Genomic DNA, 7074 nt, shown 5'->3' with positions numbered 1-7074 from the left:
CAGCTGAGAGCTCTTAAGTTTTTCCAGCCCCTGGGTCACAATGGGCTTTCTGTGTATTTATTTTTAAAATAAATCTTTAATATATTTTAACTACTCTTCATTACCATGAAGGGGAAAATAGAAATGGTATGTGTTTATGTGGGGAGTGTTAATAATTTGTGATTGATGGTTGTTCTTTTGTTTTCCAAATTCAGTTTTAGAGTATTAATTGTTTTGCTCCCTGCAAAACAACAATGTCTAAGACTAATGACCAACAATGGCTCTATAAGTAGAACACTGAGAGTTGTTATTTTTGTCTAACCCACTTAACCAAATGATAGTCTTACCCCTTTGGAACTATGGTTTAACTCTTACTAGCAACTTATCTCAAGCATAAACTTTGTATGTGGTTCAGTCACCACTGCCTGTTGAATCGTTTAATTACTTTTAATATTTTTCACCACTTCCTGTGGTCAGAGTTTGAAGTACTTACAGCTCACAATAAACTGATCCCATCTTATGAATTTTAGTTGATTTTTGGATACAGATTAGCTCTCTGTCTATGCTGGTTACCCTCCTGGTTTGCTTTCATGTCATGGACACTGCTGCCTCTGTTTATGTGGTACCTCTTTGCCCTACACCAGACCCCAGCTTGTAGTACCCTATTGATGATTTCTTCCTTTTTCTCTAAGCTAAAACTCCAACTTGTTTCCCCTTTCTCCCACAGTGCCTCCTGCAAATACCTGAATCTCTAGTGTGGAATTCCTGTATAACTCTTAAGACACATCATTCACTGTCTTTCAATTTAGCCTGTTGTGTTCCTTGTCACTGGAGCTGCATCCTTAGGTATAGCTCAGCATGCATGTCTAGGAATGTGTCTTCTAACTTCTTTTTTCCTATTTTGATAATTCAAGTCTTATACACAATTATTTAATTTTGAGTTAACTTTTGTGCATGATGTTAAATAATAATCTAGTTTTTTTTATCTTTTAATATTATGGATTGTCCAGATTTCCCAGTGCTGTTTGTTCAAGAAGATTTCCTCTCTCCATTGTGAGAGCTTGGCCTCTTTGTCATAAATCAACTGTCCATTTTTGTGTGGGTCTCTCTAGAATATCAATTGTATTCTGTCTTTGTGCTCATTTCTAAAAATATCATACTGTTTAGGTTATCATTTTTATTATAAGTTGAAGTCAAGGAGTATAATAGGTCTATTTTTCTTTTTTTTCAATATTGATTTGGATACCTGGGGTCTTGTGATGTTCCAAGCCTGGTTAGTGACCTAGCTGTACAGAGTATTCTTGGGGTGAATATCTTTTCTATTCAAAACTTTTAATATGTTCTGATAGTCCTTTGTTGCCTTTAGAGTTTCTACAAAGAAATTAAATGATAGTTTTATAGGAATTCCTTTATATGCTAACATTTCCTTTTTAAATCTGTTTTTAATATTCTCTTTCTTTTTGATCTTTGCCATTTTAATTACCGTGTGCCTTGGTGAACTTGGATACTTTTTCTTGGAATATTGAGATTTCCTTTGATCTGAGTATCTATCTCTTTCAATCTGGAAACCAATTCTTGGTTAATATTTATTCAAATATGTCTTATGTCCTTTCCTCTCTTCTTCTGGCAACCCTCTGTAAATGTTGTTCCTCTTGATATTGTCTCATGGCACAATCATATTATCTTCATTTATATTAACTTTCTTGATGGTTTCTGCTACCCTGTCCTCCAGCTCACAGCTTCAGTCTTTGACTTCAGACTTTCTGTTGGTGAGTCCATTTATTTTTTTTTTTAATTTTTATTTCTTTTCCCTTTTTGTTGCCCTTGTTGTTTTTTTTATTGTTGTTGTAGATATTATTGTTGTCGTCATTAGATAGGACAGAGAGAAATGGAGAGAGAAGGGGAAGACAGATAAGGGGAGAAAAAGATAGACACCTGCAGACCTGCTTCACTGTCTGTGAAGTGACCCCCCCTGCAGCTTGGGAGCTGGGGCTCGAACCGGGATCCTTCTGCTCCCCTGCTCACTCAGTAGAAGTTTTGTTTTTTTGAGGCTCTTCTGATTGTGTCTTATTGTTATGTGGAACAGTTCAGAGAAATGTAGAATGCCTTTTTTTTTTTTTTTGTGAGTGAGTCTGTGACCTGGTTAACTGAATGTCAAGATTTTAATCCTTTGTTGTGGAAATTTGTCTGACCTCTACCCAGGATTTTCTAAGGATAACATTGCAAAGGTGAATAGAAACAGACCCTGATCTTCTGTCATCTTGACTCCTTCACTCATGATCCACTAATACATTTTTCAACTTATTAAGGTTTTGTTGAGGATTTTTACTCCTCTGTTTGTCTGTTATATTAGTAAATAGTTTTCTTATTTTATGCTGTCTTTATATGTTTTGGGACCAGGGTAATGTTAGCTATTTAAGATGTGTTTGGAAGTATTTTCCCTTTACCTTTCAGAAGGGATTTAATGAAGATAAGTATTATATCTTCTTTGAATGTTTGATAGAACTCACAGATCTAAGTCTGGGCATTAGCTAGTGAGGTAAGTTTTTTTTTTTGGCTATTCTTCTGTTCTTTTATTGTTTTTTTAAACATTTATTTATTTATTTATTCCTTTTTGTTGCCTTTGTTGTTTTATTGTTGTAGTTATTCTTATTGCCATCGTAGTTGGATAGGACAGAGAGAAATGGAGAGAGGAGGGGAAGACAGAGAGGGGGAGAGAAAGACACCTGCAGACCTGCTTCACCACCTGTGAAGCGACTCCCCTGCAGGTGGGGAGCTGGGGGCTTGAACTGGGATCCTTACAATGGTCCTTGCACTTTGCACCACATGCGCTTAACCCGCTGTGCTACTGCCCAACTCCCTCTTTTATTGTTTTTAAAGATATTTTATTTTGGATAAATACATAGAGAAGTTGAGAGGGGAGGGAGGGAGAGAGGCGGGAGAGATAGGGGAGAGAGGAAGAGAGAGAGAGAGAGAGAGAGAGAGAGAGAGAGAACTACAATTTTGCTTCACCACTTCGCTTTTCCCTGCAGGTGGGGCTTGGGAGCATGAACTGGGGGTCCTTAAGCATTGTACAGTGTGTGCTCAATCAGGTGTGCCACCACTTAGGTCCCTCTTCTTCTTTTTAAAAATAACATAATTAGACAGTTTTTATGGGTAAGGTTTAATGGATCATATAGTAACGTTGTTGACACATAGATTCAATCTTTCATTTCCCTGTACGTCTAAGGATATTTCTACATTCTTGGTAAACCACCTAGGCATTATATAGTATCCATCTTTGTTCTGATTTTTCTTTTCAACATTTATTATACGGAAGTCTGGTGTTGGAAAACTTTTTTTTACCATTGACAATTGTTCTTCTCCCATAACATTTGAATAAAGATTTTTAGAGTATTCTTTAAAAAATTATCAATAATTTAGTAATGATTTATAAGATTATTAGATTACAGGAGAATAGTTTCACAGAGTAGAGTTTACTGACTTAGAGATTTTTCTCTTTTAGAGTTATGTATGTGTTGTTCCATTATCTCCCAGCCTAGTGTGTTTCAACTGAGAAACGCAGTCAGCTAGCTGAGGTGGCTTTGTCTGTATATGCTGGTGTCCCCTACCAGTCTCTAAAATTCTTACCCTTGAGATTTGACAAATTAATGGTGATTTGTTTAGTGCAGGTATTACTGAACTTAGAAACTGAATGCTTTATCAACTTTCTGTAATTCTATTGTAAATTATTTTCTTAGATTGGGAAATTCTCAACTTTAGATTTTTGGATGCTCTTTTGTTCCCTTCTCTCTATCTTCACCTTCTGAGATACTACTTGTTCTTATATCTCCTATTCAACTGGAGTATGAGAATTCTGGCAGAATTTCTTAAATTTTATTATTTTAAAAAATTTTTTAATTAAAATTTTTTTCAGTCTCTGAAATTTTCTTAGCCTTACCCTTCTCTCCTTTTACATTTGAGTCATTACTAGTATTTTGTCTTCAATTTTTCTTATTCTTTCCTCTGGAAGATTAAACCTACATATTCTGCTTTCAGTGGAAGTTTTTCTTTGAATCATATTTTATTTTTAAAATTTCTTTATTGGGGAATTAATGTTTTATATTCAACAGTAAATACAATAGTTTGTACATGCATAACATTCCCCAGTTTCCCATATAACAATACAACCCCCACTAGGTCCTCTGTAATACTTCTTGGATCTGTATTCTCCCACCCACCCACCCCAGAGTCTTTTACTTTGGGGCAATACACCAATTCCAGTTCAGGTTCTACTTGTGTTTTCTCTTCTGATCTTGTGTTTCAACTTCTGCCTGAGAGTGAGATCATACCATATTCATCCTTCTGTTTCTGACTTATTTCACTTAACATGAATTTTTCAAGTTCCATCCAAGATAGCCTGAAAACAGTGAAGTTACCATTTTTTATAGCTGAGTAGTATTCCACTGGGTATATATACCACAAATTGCTCAGCCACTCATCTGTTGTTGGACACCTGGGTTGCTTGCAGGTTTTGGCTATTACAAATTGTGTTGCCAAGAGCATATGTGTACACAGATCTTTTTGAATGGGTGTGTTGGGTTCCTTAGGATATATCCCCAGGAGAGGAATTGCAGGGTCATAGGATAGGTCCATTTCTAGCCTTCTGAGTGTTCTCCAGACTGTTCTCTATAGAGGTAAGACCAACTGACATTATCACCAGCAGTGAAGGGAGGGTTCCTTTAACCCCACAACCTCTCTAGCATTTGATACTGTTACCTTTTCTGATGTATGACATTCTCACAGGAGTGAAGTGGTATCTCATTGTTGTCTTTATTTGCATTTCTCTGACAATCAGAAACTTGGAACATTTTTTCATGTATTTCTCAGTCTTTTGGATCTCTTCTGTGGTGAATATTCTGTCCATGTCCTCCCCCCATTTTTGGATGGGGTTATTTGTTTTCTTGTTTGTGAGATTTGCAAGTTCTTTATATATTCTGGTTGGTAGCCTCTTGTCTGATGTATGGCATGCAAAGATCTTCTCCCATTCTGTAAGGGGTCTCTTGGTTTGGGTAGTAGTTTCTTTTCCTATGAAGAAGCTTTTTAATTTGATGTAGTCCCATAGGTTTGTGCTTGCCTTAGTCTTCTTTGTAATTGGATTCGTTTCACTGAAGATGTATTTAAAATTTATGTGGAAAAGAGTTCTGGCAATATTTTCCTCTAAGTATCTGATAGTTTCTGGTCTAACATCCAAGTCCTTGATCCACCTGGAATTTATTTTATATTTGGTGAAATATAGCAGTTCAGTTTCATTCTTCTGCATGTTTCAACCCATTTTTTCCATCACCATTTGTTGAAGAGACTCTGCTTTCCCCATTGAATAGTCTGGGAACCTTTGTCAAAGATTAGATGTCCATAGGTGTGGGGGCTTACTTCTAGGCTCTCAGTTCTATTCCACTGGTCTGTGTGTCTATTCATGTTCCAGTACCAAACAGTTTTGATGACAATGGCCCTATAATACAATTTGAGATCTGGGAGTGTGATGCCTCTGGTTCTATTCTTTCTTCTCAAGATTATTTTGGCAATTCTAGGTCTTTTCTGGTTCCAGATAAACATTTGTAGCATTTGTTCTATTATCCTAAAAACGTGGTTGCAATCTTGATGGGCATAGCACTGAATTTGTATATGGCTCTGGGTAGTATATTCATTTTGATGATGTAAATTCTTCCAACCCATGAACATGGAATGTCTTTCCACTTCTTTGTATCTTTTTCAATTTCCTTGAGTAGTAACTCATGATTTTCAGTATAGAAGTCTTTCACTTCTTTGGTTAGGTTTATTCCTAGATATTTTATTGTTTTTGTTGCTATAGTAAAAGGAATTGGTTTCTGGATTTCAACTTCTTCTAACTTAGTGTTTGCATAGAGGAATGCCACTGAATTTTGAATGTTAATTTTGTAGCCTGACACCTTACAGTATTGCCTGATGATATCCAAAAGATAATTGCTGGATACCTTAGGTTTTTCTATGTATATTATCATGTCATCTGTAAATAAGGAGAGTTTGACATCTTCTCTTAGTCTGCTGCTAATATTATGGGTTTTCCTCTGTAGATGACACTTTGTTTTTCTCTTGCAGCCTTCAGGATACGTTCTTCATCCTTATTCCTTTCCATTCTAAATGTGATGTGTCTCTATGTCTTTAAGTCTGGGTTAATTCTGTTTGGGACCCTCTGGGCTTCATGAACCTTTATGTCTTTTATGTTGTCTAGCCTAAAGAAGATTTCAGCTATTATGGCCTGAAGAATGCTTTCTTCCTCTCCCTCTCTTTCTTCCTCTAGTAAGCCAATAATGTGTATATTGTTTCTTTTGAAGTCATCCCATAGGTCTCTGTTGTTGTTTTCAGTATCTCTTAATCTCTTTTTGAGATCTCTTACTTCTTTTTTAGTTGTCTCTAATTTGTCCTCAATCTTGCTAATTCTGTCTTCAGCCTCATTGATTCTATTCTCTCTCTCCTCTACTGTTTTCTGGAGTGAATCTATTTTGTTATCCTGTTCTGATACTGTTTTAGCTTGTTCAGCTAGTTGTGTTCTTAGCTCAGCTATTTCAGCTTTCAGTTTTCTAATAGCCTTGAGATAATTAGTGTTTTCTTTCAAATTCTCATTGGTTGTTTCTGTATTTCTGATGACAGTTCTTTCAAACTCTTTATTCACTCCTGTTATTATTTCCTTAACTAGTGTTTGGATGTTGACCTCATTATTTTGTGCTTCATCCTTTGGGGGGCTTTTAGCTGGACTCTTGTAATGGTTCATTTCTCCAATATTTCTTCTTGTTGGTTTCACCATTTTATATGTTATGTTATGAGGTCCCTCTCTCAGTACTTTTCATATTACTGATCACTCTTGCCTGGATTGACTTGTGTCTAAGTAAGGCAATTAAAGGGTTCACAGTTGTGGAATTTAACAGTTGTTTCAATAGTATTTTAATCCCTGATTTGGAGCTCAGTGGGTTAAAAGCTTCTTTTGTTCTTTTTCTTCCCTGTAGGCTATGGGAGCCTGAGGGCTTTTAAGCTATAAGTAGGCTCCTTAGCTTACTCACTGACTCCTGACTAAGAGAT

This window comes from Erinaceus europaeus, chromosome 15 (assembly GCF_950295315.1).
Source record: "Erinaceus europaeus chromosome 15, mEriEur2.1, whole genome shotgun sequence".
In the NCBI taxonomy this organism is placed as follows: Eukaryota; Metazoa; Chordata; class Mammalia; order Eulipotyphla; family Erinaceidae; genus Erinaceus; species Erinaceus europaeus.
The sequence above is the reverse complement of the archived record's forward strand: the minus strand, read 5'-3'. Positions refer to the sequence as shown.